This window comes from Vanessa atalanta, chromosome 9 (assembly GCF_905147765.1).
Source record: "Vanessa atalanta chromosome 9, ilVanAtal1.2, whole genome shotgun sequence".
Classification (NCBI taxonomy): Eukaryota; Metazoa; Arthropoda; class Insecta; order Lepidoptera; family Nymphalidae; genus Vanessa; species Vanessa atalanta.
Genome location: NC_061879.1, coordinates 11,828,029 through 11,843,158, shown reverse-complemented (window position 1 = coordinate 11,843,158; position 15,130 = coordinate 11,828,029). Strand labels below are relative to the sequence as shown.

General features: G+C 32.1%; 1 protein-coding gene across 1 annotated transcript in view; it reads left to right on the top strand.

Annotated features, from left to right (window-relative positions):
- The window catches only part of LOC125066612 (protein dachsous), a 264,894-nt gene that overhangs the window by 174,987 nt on the left and 74,777 nt on the right, over positions 1 to 15,130 (top strand). The gene's annotated exons all lie outside the window — the stretch shown is intronic.

Genomic DNA, 15,130 nt, shown 5'->3' with positions numbered 1-15,130 from the left:
ATGGTTTTTGAAGACGAAAGAGAATACATGCCGATTGGGAATTTAACTGACTTGCGCTCCGTAAAGCGATAGAGTTTTGTTATATACTATTTATTATTATATATATATATATATATGTTGTTTACTAATTAGAAGCTAATTATTCTGTGGTCTGGTTTTTATGATATTTTAATTATAAACTGGTTATTCATATGATAAGTTATCGCCTTCGGATTTACCTTCATTAGTAAGCTGTTTAGAAATTCTAGAATATGATTAGTATAACACATTTAACAAAATAGAGTTCATTGTATTGACGAAAAAGTAGGTATATAAAAAAAAAGTTTATTAAAAATCGGCAGGTAAACTGCCTAATGGTTCACCTGATGACAAGTAGGTTGTGTTTTACCACCATTGTAGGCATTGGCAGTGAAATATATATTGACTTTTTCATACAACCTTTTGACCTAAGATGTTATGTCCCTTGAACCTGGTAGTTACATTGGCTCACTCCCGACTCTACCCATCAAACTGGTACTCAAAAAGACTAAATTTTGCCTTTTTGTGATAGAATATGTGATAACTGTGTAGTGACTATACAGACGGGCTTGACAAAGCCCTACCGCACAGTACTTTTTTAAATATATGCTTAGAAAGCGTATCACAAATTAGATCAAGGCCGTATGTCCGGTTGTAACGTTGAAATAAATCGATAAATATTAATTAGTAAATTCGGTAGTTTTAATTATAGTTCCAATAGCAAGATAAGAATTATAATATCACAAATTATAATATATAAATAATATTTAAATAACAATCTCAGTATCATTTCTTATTCGATTTTTTTTTCATCGATCCAGATACAGTAGAGCTGTTCCATAACAAGAAACTCGAATCTCACCGCAGAACACACGTGTGAAATGTCAGCATGTGATATGTGATAATTATAAAATGTATAGAATACACGTTTCACAATGACGTATCAGTGTAAGTTAGTTGTCAAAATTTCACGAGTGAATACTTACAGAATCGCACTGCATCGCTGTCAAAAGTATTTAGAATTTATTTGTATCTGTTCATGACAAAGAACTTAAGTTTATATATGAAAAGTCTTACGTTATGCAATATAGTATTTGTACATGTGTTTCTGCAAACACAGGTTCACTTTCCATTCTCTCACTGTCGTAGTCCGATGGGAACGCAATTCGACACGACAGACCGGATCAGGCTTATGACCTACGTCGTACGTTTTTCGAGCCACGAGTGCAACGAGTCTTCCTATTTCACGCTACTGTAAATATCTTAGTGAGTATTGACCTGATTCGGGATTCTAGACCAATACAATATAGTACAAATCATTATTATTGTACACAGATGAAACTTTAATATAGATTACAGACAAGGAAGACGTACAAGAGGTTTTATCGCTAAAGCAACGGTCTCTCCAGACAATCTTAAGAGGAATGAAAAAGTAATGGTAGATGAGTTAAATAAAACATAAATATATACGATAAGGACAGGTCCATATTATGTATGATCGAGAACTATGAGGCGTAAATCAAATCGTGTGGATCAGCATGTTTAAATCGACTATAAATACTAAGAAAAATACCACTTCCATTTGTAGTTATACTTTTGCAAGACTAAAATAAATTGAATTGGCGTCCGTCGAAAAATGATAAAATTCACTTTAACTTTTTTTGTGCAAATTATGTGATTATTGTGTTCATTTAATTAATTATATTTTTTAACGTTAAAACGATATTAAAATCAATGTATTTGCATCGTCCGATAAAGCTGACCGGATATGTTAAATTCAAATAAACTCTAATGGCGTAATTAAAAATCCTATACTGATAATGATCACACGTAACCAAACGAGCTTTAAATTTAAAAACTTGAACCTGATTAGGAAAAAATAACAGTATACATGTAGCCTTACACTCGGCACTAAAGTGAAAAATGAACGCCATATTTATAAATTATGATGGGGCTGACCTTAAATTTTTTTTTAGATTTATGTCGTAGATGTGAATATTAAAACATTTCCATTGAGTGTGTACAGATATTCTATATTTACATTATTCTAATGTAAACGCCAACCCGCATTGGAGCAGCGTGGTGGAAAATGCTCCAAACCTTCTCCTCAAAGGGAGAGGAGGCCTTTATCCCAGCAGTGGGACATTTACGGGCTGCTTATGTATGTATGTATGTAAACGTGTATAAAATCAAAAGATTTTGTATTTAGAATATGGAGTATCTAACATATATTAATACATATTATATATTGATTATTTATATATCTATATTTATAAGCAGTTTTCTCCATGATATATATAATGTAGAGTCTTGTAGTTAATATTGCCCGATGACAAAAAAAAAATTATCAGTGGAAATAATTCGAATCAAAATTAAGTTCCGACAAAACTCAATAAATTTTACTGATTTTTATCGCAAGTAACATTTTTATTGCTTTAACCTATTCTTATAATTCAAAGGTAGCTAGAATGATTCGTTATACCGTTCTAAAAAGGTTACTCATTAATATTACTAAATTATTATTTTTTGGGATATTGGCACATCATATAAAAAGCATTAGTGCTAGTTGAGCTTTCGGAAAGGTGATGTGTTCCAGTTTGAAAGATGTGAGCCAGTGAAACTATAGGCACAAGGGACATCGGTTCCCAAAGTAGTCTGCACATTGGCGATGTAATGATTTTATTGTATATTTTATTTTTTACGGTGTCAGTGTCTATGGGTTGTGGTGACTACTTACCATCAGGTGGTCCTTTTAATCAACCGCCTATCAAAGCTTTAAGAATAAAATCGATAATATAACGTAATAGTTGTGTTTGTTCGTTGGCTCTGCGGTGTATTGCTTTAATGAATATGATGTGTCTTTCAGCAAGAAATAGTCCACACAGGCTATCAATAAACGCTATTTAGTTCTCAGATCTTACATAGTATTAATCTCAGGCCATCTTTATGATTTATTACCGATGCGTCTACTCTGGTATCTGTTTTTCTTAAGCCTCGCTAAGACTTTAGCAGAGAGAGATAAATGTATTGATATAAAAGAGAAAGCTATAATGGGTTTAAACTAGAAAATAGTACAAGAGTTACAACTGTGAAAGGGAATTGCAAGTTCAATTAATTTTGAGTTTTATATTCTGAAGTGTAGAGTTGAAAATTGTTTGTCCGTCAATTATTCCCGTCTAGTTTTTGCAAAACGTATGGAACCCGTAACTTGGTCGTGCGATGTATCGATATTAATATCCGCATTTTTATTTCTGAACAAGATTGATAACAAGTTTACACCCAGAAATAAATAACATAAATGTACTTAATAAATTTTAAGATTTAATATTTCTTTTGATTCTAGGCAGCGAATTTCTCGACATAAAACTCAATTACTTTTTTTTATTAGCGCCTTTCAGGATTTGAATCTAAGACAATGAGGTACGTAGCCTTAGCCTAATGCTAGTCACAACAAGAACTGTTCATCATTATAGCTTAACTCAAATTATTCACCTAGATAGTTCGATGATATTCCTTATAGAGATAAGATTGCTTTAGAAACGGAATTATCTTAATATCATATTACTGATATATAAAATATATTACAAGGTATATAAATATAATATTCTAAAAAGAAATCTGGGGAGTAAAAAAGGCTGTATCAGAATTTCAAACGTCAACACAATCTCGTTCACAAGCACACTCTCGTTTCGGTCTAACTTTAAGACATTAAAATATGAACCTTAAGTTAATACCTATAAAGTTTAAAATACTTTGATAATATATCGTATTATATATAAAGTATTTATTAAGAGCATACACTATCTGAACCGGGTTTATTCATAGATACGAAACTGAATGTTAAAACGAATACTTTGTTTAAATGTTATCATCGTAACTGATAAAACGACGACAGTGTTGAAAATAAAATTACATTTAAATTTTTTTTTTTCTTCAAATAAGTAAAGATCTGGTTAAGAATTCTATTTTAAAGTGGCATTCATTTAGTTTTTAGATGTTCTGGAAAATTTCATTTCTAAATTAAATATTGATTTAGAATTATCACGTGTAAGTGGTTCTGTCCGATTTTGATCACGGCTAATCTCAAGGGAGACCAGCGAACTACGCAGAACATTATAGTGCACAAGTATGTGCACAAACACAGGTGCAATCAACTTCCTCACTCTCATGATGGGACGCAAAATCCGTCACAGCCGGAACTAGTACAGGCGGTGGTCGACGGCTTTATGCGCTTTCCGAGGCAAGGAGCGTACACACTTCCTGCTTTCAGATTTTGTATTGTCACTGAGATTTTAGACAGAAATACCTTATTGATATAAGGCCACAGACTAAAATTTATCGGGTCATTAGACCTACGTAGGTAGTTAAAAAAGCACGTATAAATATATATACGGAATATGTATTTAAAAAAATATTAAAATAAGTATAAAAATTCGTTCGTTAATATTTATTACCACTATAATTAAATAAATAAATTAGTCTGTCTGGTAGTAATCTTTAACTTTTTTGTTGCGTTATCTTTGTCTGGAAATAATATTTCATCTATGTATATGCATTTATAAAGACGTACATCAATTTTTTTCGCACATCCGTGAGATTCTATGTCTTTGAGAATTGTTTTGGCAATCGAAATAAAATTATTTTATCCATTTGACCATGTACAATAAGCCTACTCACTTACTCACCGCAGATCACAATCGTGAAATCTCAAAAATGATATCTAATATTTACGATAAGAATTAAAACATTTAAAACAAACGCGCATCAAATAAGCGTATCATTTCGTTTTTGAAAATTCACAAGTGAAATCCGAAGTGAGTTCAGGACAATATGCAAAACAAACTTTAAATCACTGTCATGAGTTTATGTAAAGTTCGTTTATTTAGTTCAGAATTTTGTAAATCGAAAAGAGCCAATACGTTACCCCACACTGACGCACTATCTAAGTCGGAGTAAAAAACGGATACATCCATTAATACATCAGCTCCTATCCTCCCTACTACTGGACGAGGAACATAAAACTTACGGGCAGGTGTTGCGTATCAGTATCGGTAACTCGTTATCGAGTAATGGAGAATCGATACGAATCTATGTCGAATCGAGTTTTATTCGCGCATTCGAGATACGCGGAATCGCGTAGATAACGCTAATGTTATCGGGTTCCGACAGCCGAAATGCTGGGTGTTCGTGAAGATTAGGGATTAGTAGTGATGTCGGAGTATCGATGTTTATTAGATACTATTTTTTTTATTTAAATAAAATATACAATTTAATTATATATATTATTTATATATAATTAAATATAGGTACGTACATACGTGCTATATGCTATATAGCAATACGTATTATTAGATTAAATAAAATCGAAATATACTTTATCCAAGTAGGCTTTTGTATTGTCATTTTATAAATATATTTTTAGGCAGTCTACCACCAGTTCGGGATGTAGGTTCTACAGAGAAGAACCAGCAAGAACCTCAGTAATTACTATTTTCAAACATTCGAAACACAAAGTTATGCTACTTAAATAAAACTATATATATACAGTATATCCTGCCTGGAAGTCAACAAGGATTATATATCTATCTTTATTACATACATGTATGTTAATTACTACCTCCAGAATATGAAAGCATCTCGTAAATTAAATGCACGCCTTATTTATCGCTAATAATATTTATTGTATCGGTTATTTCTAAGTTTTAATCGCTGTTAGAACAAAAAGGCCATTTACATATTATTATAATACACTAAATATAACTGGTTCTATATTTAGTCAAATAACATTAAATATGAATCAATTTAATGCAATCGTTACAAATTATGGTAAAGCTTAAATACAAACAGCTGTTGCATACTCGGGATATGCTTAACTTAAGGGTACTTACACATGGAACATTCGATAGGATTAGATGTTTTATATATAGGTTGGTAGACTGGTGAATGAGCCATCTGGTAACCGTAGACATTGGCACTGTAGTATATGTTAACGATACCTTATAGTAAGCGGTATCAGTCGTGATCACAATCTTGACTTGCGCAGTAGTACTTTTTTAGAACTATTTGGAGGAATGAAGGAGCAGGGGAGACAAGGCTGCACGTGATTGGTCCGTCAGTCGTTGCTTGTCGCCTATTGGACTCTCACTTGTCATTTGGTTACAGTAATTTGGCAAAAGTGTACATGCGCGAATTTGCCCCCACTATTACCCATGTGCTCATGACTTTTGCTGGACATTATATATTGCCAATGTGCCCCTAATCTTGGGACCAGAGATGGTATGTCTGATAGTTTCACTGGGCCACGCCTCGAATACTATGCATGGTTTTTGGTGGTAGAATTTAACTGAAAAATATTAATCTAATATCTTATCGATATAAAATATTTTATATTAATGTTGTTTCAATAAATAAACAATGTTGATTTCAATCAAGTCTAATTTTTATTTATTTGTCACATACTTCGTCTTGTCCATATTATTCTAAATTCATTAGAATGTTCTTTATTTAAAATATTTTATTTTACCCATTTCATTTTATTAATTCTAGTATTCATTTTTCACATTTATGTATTTGTATGTAGAAAACTGTTTATGTATATACGAATTATCTCACAAAGTAATAGCATTAGTATTAAAATTTAAATAAATCAATAAATAATTATGTATTCGTCAGAATAATTAGTCTTAGATAATAAGTTGTATTCATACGTACATAAACTGTCTTGTCTGACGTGAGTATCCGGCCTTATATTGATATTAAAGTGTCAGTTATAATACGGAACGGAGTAAACTCGGTTTAACTTAACGCATATCTTGTCTATCCACCTTATTATGTGGTCTGAAACGATCGAAATATTATTTCTCTACTCTGAATTATGTATGAATTGTAATTTATCGATTAAACTCGATAGGTACGTCACTATAATCACCAATTATGGTAAGTTTACCAATAAAACTAGTAGATTTTGAATGGTGGATGGTGAATGTTTTTTTTTTTTTATCTTCTTTATAGATAGATATATAAATAAATAGATAGATGAACATAATAGGTTGACTGTGCAACAGATATTATGAATATAGTATAATTATGAAACAAACTTAGTACTAATTTTTCGTCTAGCGTATGTTACAAAGAAATATTATCATATATAGTCATATATATTAATATATGCGAGTTAATTATATAAAATTATATGAGTCGTTTCCACGCTGTTTCTTATTATAGTTGTATGAAGTAAAAGAAGGCGACTTCATTTTACCAAATATGAAATTTCATTATATTTAGGTAAATGAATGAATCAACGTTCCGCCTTATCTTTAAATATTTTTCACACATGTTCATAAATTTTATACATCGCATGTTGAAACAATGTTAATAATTACATTATAAAAATAAGATTTACGTAAGCACGTTAAGCATCCCTTCGTATACCGTTTTTAATTAAAGCTTCGGATCGGTTGCGCAGGCGCATCGCGTCAGAACGCATTAAACTCTAGAGGCAGGCATATTGCGTATTCTCATATCTTCTCGGAAACTTAAACAGAGTGTACCTTTAAATAATAATTTTAGATTCCATTCTTGATACGAGTAATGAAAGTTTCGTATTTATTATTATATAGTATATAAATTACTTTCAAAATTGGAACAGCTTGTTGGTTATATTTACATGTTAACGATAAAACTATAAAATGTTTATACTTCATAGTTATTCCGTCATATTTAATATCAAATAATTCAATCACTTAACAGCTTAGGTTAAATGTTCAAACAATTAAGCTTAATGCTGTTTTTAATTAACATTCGAGTGTGTAATCCAATTTATGAAGTCTAAATACTGAATAATTGGTTGATTCTTTTCAGTAGAATATATATTCTAATGAATATGTTCAGAATATAGATTCTGAACCGGTTCTAAAATGCCAATTTTATATGAATATAATCTCGTTATAATAGCGATTCTAAAACGTGCCGTATTTCAAATTATAATAATTATTATCTTTGAATATTTGTCTGAAGTGTCAATTACCAATTTAACTATAATCGTATGAATGAATATAAAATATTAATTATAATTAAACGTAATATAAATTTAATGTAAAAGTAATAAATGGTTAACGTAGTGACGTACCTATAATCGATATTCAAAAATCGATAAAAACAATCATTGTTTGTTTTAACGTTTACTGTTTATATTGGATTCAATTTTATAAACAATGAATTAATAATAATACTCTTTCATTCAGAATTGCCTTTGGTGATGGGCTAAATGGCCCCCTCCTGCCGTCGACGTGCCGTATTAAAATGTAAAAGCGAAACAGACAGCCCAGTTACCTCTTGACATGCAATTTTCGGACGACCATTTATCAAAGCAGTGTTGTGACATAATAATTTATTCATATCGATAATATGTCTTCAGCAATTAAGAAATTTGATCAAACAAAAATGAAATATTGCCTAACTAATTAATTATATACATAGTGTAGATATTTGTGCTATGTTCCGGTTTAAAGATAAGATTAATTTTCCTTCCATTATGGAAATAATTAATATTATATTCTTTATAAATTTATTTTTTAGGATAACAAAAATAAATACGAACTCCAATAACAATTATAAAAAAAAAGAATGCCAATTTAACAAGCGATGATGAATTTTATCGATTCATGTGCACATCACTGGGCGGTTAGTGTATTCTCAAACGGCTGTTGGGGTTCAAATAATTAATCTCTCGGTTACCAGATTCGGAGCCGACCTCTATAAGTGCTTTGTTAATCAATTTGCGAGCTATGGGTGCGTTTTGGTTTGAAAATAAAGCTGTCAAGTTATACTCACTTTTATATTGGATTTGCTAATGTCCATTGTCAAACTTTTCGTCTTATTTTTTGGTAATGTTGAGACGAATTTCATTACGTTCTTTACTTTTGTTTATCATGTAAATATCACGAGTTCAACATGTGAATATTAAACAAGTGGCATATTTTGTTGATGTGAGATTTGAGATTTAACATTACAAAAGCGTGATTAATAGACATTTAACGGGTACGCTCTATCTGTCACTAATCTTCTGGTGGTAGAACTCTACAGGCTAGATGAGTAACACCCACTTATCAATCATTCTTGCCAAACAATAATACTCTGTATTGCTGTTTCCGTGTGAAGGGGAAGTGAGTCAGTTTAATTACAAGCGATATACCTGATTCCATAGTTGGTGGCGTATTGACGTATTACGATAATAGAGCATGTTGTCAAAATCCTTTAAACAACGACGATGACAAATATACACGACGAAAAAGTATAAAATGAGAGTTTCGTCAGTAATCCCAATAAGTACCAGCGTTTAGTTTCATATTTAAGTGTCATGACATCAGTTTTAGGCGGAGCGTGTTAGAAAATAATATACATTTTTGATGTTTTTTTAGTAACAATTTTTGTTAAGTTAATGTTAAAAACGTATACATCCATATTTATGTTGATGATGTTTAGTTAAGACTAAGGAATTCGCTCAACCAATTTTAAAGGAAAAAGTCAGTTTTACTGTGTTATAGGCGTAATGCGTCTTCTCTATAAGTGTATACAAGGATTCACAGTTGTCCGTCACACGTCTCATTGTTTACCATTCTTTTGTAAATTCTAAATAGCAGGTGTCTCCATACCACGACAGAGGTCGTTGGCTCGCTTGATTGACTCAAGTGCTAATCAAAGAAACTTACAACATTAATATTTGCCTCTCGCTTACGCACGGTCCGAATTTCGTCTTGCAACTTTTTCGTATCATCAAAACCGAGGGTAATGCGAACCGCCATCAATGTTTTTTTTATCTCCCGGCATCATTTTGAAAACAATTTTCTATCCCATATGATTATGGGCCATTTCGGTTGCGTATAAAACTATTATTAATGTATTACAACGCATAAGATCGCCAGTTATTATTTTTAGTTTAATACATTCAACGTTTCGTTTGACTGTTCGCGACGACTTTTATTTCGTTTTGCGTTATTATTTTAACATTTTCGTCGTCATCACCGATCGTAATTAGAAGTACGAGATTACGATTGTGTGAATGCGTTCCGTTTATTTGATGTTTTCTGTGTTGCGCGATCGCAACGTCACTAAAATGTCATTAGTGTTGGGAAAAATGTTTTTATTCGTTTAAAAATTGTATCAAGACTTTTTTGTTCGAATTTCGAAACAATATGCTAAAAAATCGATTACGAATCGAGTTAATCTCGAATTCCATATCGATTTTCTGAATAGCAAAGATAATTGAAAATTTCACAAGCTTGTAACGCTCTCGCTATTGGGGCGCCCTATTGTGATTGCTGAATGAACTTACCGGCATCACTAGTCCATCACCGCTCCCACATCTTTGTAACTGTAACTTGGTGGGGATTCGGAAATTTATTTTTAATAGACGAGCTACAATCAAAGGTCATCTGTTTTTATTCATATACTATCAATTGTAATATTAATTCACTCGCTTTAATATCGTGTGTGTGTGTGTGTGTCCAGTATATCGATATTAATGATACATTCAGAATGCATTGGGTTTAATTTAATTAATAAAATCTTTTGAATCATTTTATTGTTTATAAATTCCGTAAAAATCAAAATATACTATATTCAATTATACATTTTATAATCAAAGTTCGCAATTATACCAGATTATATTCAATGTAAATTTACCACATGCTCGTAATATAGACACTAACCGAAAGAACCGGAAAGAAACTCAGTAGCTAAATGTATAATTAAAAATAAACCGATGAGCTTCGTTCGAAATTTTATGTTTTAGGAATTTCCTTCTGAACCAGTGGTAATATTTTGACAGTTAGTAAAATGCGAATTATTGTTGGTATTTCCTTTACATAAATTATTATCTCAGATGAAGGAAGCTTGGCAGAGTAATTTATTCCTTGCTACTAAAGCACTTTTAAAATTCCTAATGTCATTAAAAGGTAAAACGAAAGTCTCTTTACGGTTTCACGTATATTTTTTGTTTTGTTTATTTGGCGGGATAGCTCTTGGAGGCGATGCGTTGTTACATATTTTACGAGTTCATTTCGACCCAGAGCGGCTGGATGGAGTCGTCAAACTTATACTGTAACTTCGGTAATTAAAGTAATGCAAAATAATTATAACTTGTGCACTCTGAAATCTTATAGCAATTATACTGTGTTTTCCTAACTGGGACGGTGCAGACTTCATGAAATACTCGTTTAATAAAAAAGTTTACGAATTCTCGCCGATTGGCGGTTTTTTTTTTCTTTATAACATATCTTTACAAGCAACCCCGTTGCGTCGGTGTTCCGCCTCAATTTGTATATTACCGGACTATTCAATAAACTCTTGGATCATCGCAGATTATTATCGAGAATTCATATCGAGTTGTTGCCATCCCTATAAAATTGAACCTTAATATAATTCGTGTACGGACTTATCGTTCGCAAGTAATCCATCGGTCAACTAGTCGACCGATTAGTTTGATTAAATGCAGCTGATTGGAAAAAAAAGGAGTTAAAACGAATGCCACGGTTGTAATAAAATTATTTTGTATTGAAATATTATTTACGTTCTTCTTAATAATCTAGTTTGTCCTGTTGCGTCGAAGGTATAGTATTTTGTTTTTGATTGTGGAAGACTCATTGTTTTTTTTTAATACAATTATTTTTTCTTAAGCGCAGTTTTATCAATGAGTGATTTTTTTTTAATAATATAATTGTAAGAGAATCAGTAAATGCTTCGTGTTCACTATTTGCTAGTTGGCATTATGGTACATGTAATAAAAAATTTAAAAAAAAACTTGGCTATATAGTACATGTAATAAAAAAAAAACAAACTTAATTTTTAATGTATTCCGAATTTGAATTCATTTTACGTCTAATATGTAATAACGTTGTAATTACGTATGAAAAAGTACGAAGAAGAAAAATAAAATAAAATTTAACTTTTAATCTTGCAACAAACACGTTTACCAATTTCAAAACAGCATTCTTTTTTGTAAACATCGCGTTCCAAACAAGTAGTGATGTATGTTTCATCGATAAAAATCCGGTATATCGAAAACGATTTTGAATGTATAATTTCGACTACATTTCTATTAGTTTTAAATATGTTAGTTATTTTTGAAGCAGATGGACTTTAATTAAGACTTGTCAATCGGTTATCGATGATCGAAAATAGCGTTCGATTTTTAAATTAAAAATTCAAATGCAACGTTATAAAAGTAACAAATAGGAAGTGAGGCAAACATATGTTCGAAATTTATTTCTTATTGTTCTTAATTCAAAATATAAATATCTCATTTTAGATGATTATTAGATGTCTTTTGTTTTTTTTTTTATGATATAGATAGGTAGACGGGCATATGAGCCATACGATGGTATGGCTCATATGCCCGTCTATAGACATTAGCGCTGTCGGAAGATAAACATTCCTTACATCAACAATGCACTAAGCTTTGAAGCTAAGATGTCCCTTGTGCCTATAGTTACACTGGCTCACTAAACCTTCAAACCGGAACACAACAATACTAAGTATTGATGCTTGGCAGTAGAATATATTATGATAAATGGGTGGTACATAGTTAGGTACCACTGTCCGTCTAGGTCCACCTAGGTAGACGGGCTTGCACAAAACCTTACCTCCAAGTAATGTTGGCCTGAAATTTAGAAAAAGGTTTCATAGAACCGCATTTATAACCTCCGCTCTTTTAAGTTGGTAACAGTTATGTATATGCGATAAAAATAAGTTTATTTTTAGTTCTTGTGTTTATGTATTCTTTGTCAATACGCACTAATCACAAATTAATAAAATATATTATGAATCGCATTAATTTAGACGTGAAAACTGTAATATGAACTCCGAACAGAAATCATTAAGACTTTATTATAACATTCATAACAGAAATTTGAAGAATCGGTAGATCGAAAATTAATATCTGAATCGAATTAACATGGAGGTTGTACATTACGGGACAATGACAAAGCCGTCCCTTCGCAGTAGACTAGCAACTTCGACTCAGCCGGACGCCCGCACATTCAGTAAAAGATGGCCATTCACGCACGATTAACAACTGCGTCGTTACCCCCTACCTCTGTGTAGGCTGGACAAGTACACGAATAATTGAAACAGCACAATGTTACGAACAGTGTATGGTATGATTTATTTTTTACAAATTTATGATTTATTCACTTATAGTTTAATTAATTTTAATATACTCGTCGACGGAGCATGAATAAGAACTCGATTCGTTTTATTTATATTTTGTATCAATAGTGAGACTGGTATTGTGGGTAGAAATATAGATCTTACAATCAATAGCCGGTTCAAATCCGATAAGGACCACTGGCGTTGCAATCTTGTGCTTCGCGGAGAAGAACGTCATAAATATCCATTAATTTTCATTGGAACAATGTTGTGGCTTTTAAGGGGAGTATGATTTTATTCAGCTTTGGGATAGACGTCGACTGGCACTCTGTGCCTTTATATTATAATCTTTATAGCATTCTTGATTTGGGTAGGGATTAAAGATAAAATTAGAGTAGATGATCAGATCATTTACACATAGACACCGACATGTACTCGCATACTTGCAAAATAACATACATAAATCTCACAGAAAAGTTTATTTTTAATAAAAACTGTTTGAGTTCTATTATTTCGAATTTGTGTCAATATCTTTCGTATTTCACACATACAAGCCTACAGCTTGTATGTGTGTAATCAATTCGTTTGTTTATAGCTGATAATTATAAAACTAGACCGCTCTGTGTTTGGTGATGATATGACGAGCCTGTTTAATAATACATTTTACATTTTTTACATTAGCAGCCTGTAAATTTCCCACTGCTGGGTTAAAGCCTACTCTCCCTTTGGGGAGAAGGTTTGGAGCATATTACACCACGCTGCTCCAATCCGAGTTCGTGGAATACACATGTGGCAGAATTTTGTTGAATTTAGACACATGCAGGTTTCCTCAAGATGTTTTCCTTCACCGTCGAGCACGAGATGAATTTAAAACACAAATTAATCACATGAAAATTCAGTGGTGCCTGCCTGCCTGGGTTTGAATCCGAAATCATCGGTTAAGATGCACGCGTTCTAACGACTGGGCCATCTTGGCTCTGTTTAATAGTAACATTTAATCAATAGGAGTGAAGAAACTAAAGTCCGCTAGAGATCTTTAATTACGAAAATATCAAAAACACAAAAAAAAACAATTGAAAAACGTATAAATATAATAGGAATCAATTTCGAATCGTAAGCGTTTAAATCTAAACGTATCTAAGTAACGAATAAAGTAATAATCAGAATTAACAATTTAAATACACGTTTATTAATATCAGGTACAAGCTTTAATATAATTTGAGATTTACCAATACGATGTTACAAATCGTATAATCAATGGCCGTCTTTAGTAACTCCGTGTGGGCCTAGCTTTACCGTTAAGGACGTAATCTCTAATCTTACAGCTGTTCCAACCGCGTACAATACTCCGATGAGTTATGTTCAGCACATTCGCAAATGTCATACCGCACTAGGAAATAAAGCTTTACCTTACCTGTTAAAGTAGTGCCCGCAATTTTGGTATTGCCAACGGACCTATGAATTATTAGCTTTCATCTGTTGGGACGAAAAGTTTGTTACATTTCGAATTACGGAATAAGTCGCGTTCGATTTATCTTATTCTAGTTCTTGGTGGTCGATCGGCCTCATGTCAAATATTTTTATTAGTGTGCTAGTTCCTTGTAATCAAAGTCTCTCTTTAGTAACAATGGAGGCCGGCTACGCAAAAGTTGTAGTGACGCCGAATGCTTAAAGAGATGTACTATCGAATTCTTAATGCTTGAATTTGAAGAGCAATCTGGTTGAAGACATATCAGCGAAGCTACAGCCGCTTGGGATTTTAATGTGTTATACAGTAAAGTAATAAAGATAATTAATTTCATAGAAAACTTAAATAAAGTTAACGATTCGAACCGAAATACAAATCAGGAATCTCATGGTTTGTGACAAACTAACTACAATAACAAGTGAGGTATAATGCTAGTGTAATACCATTCGATCGATAGTCAATGTTGTCCTAATGATCGCCTTCTTCATAAGAAAATAA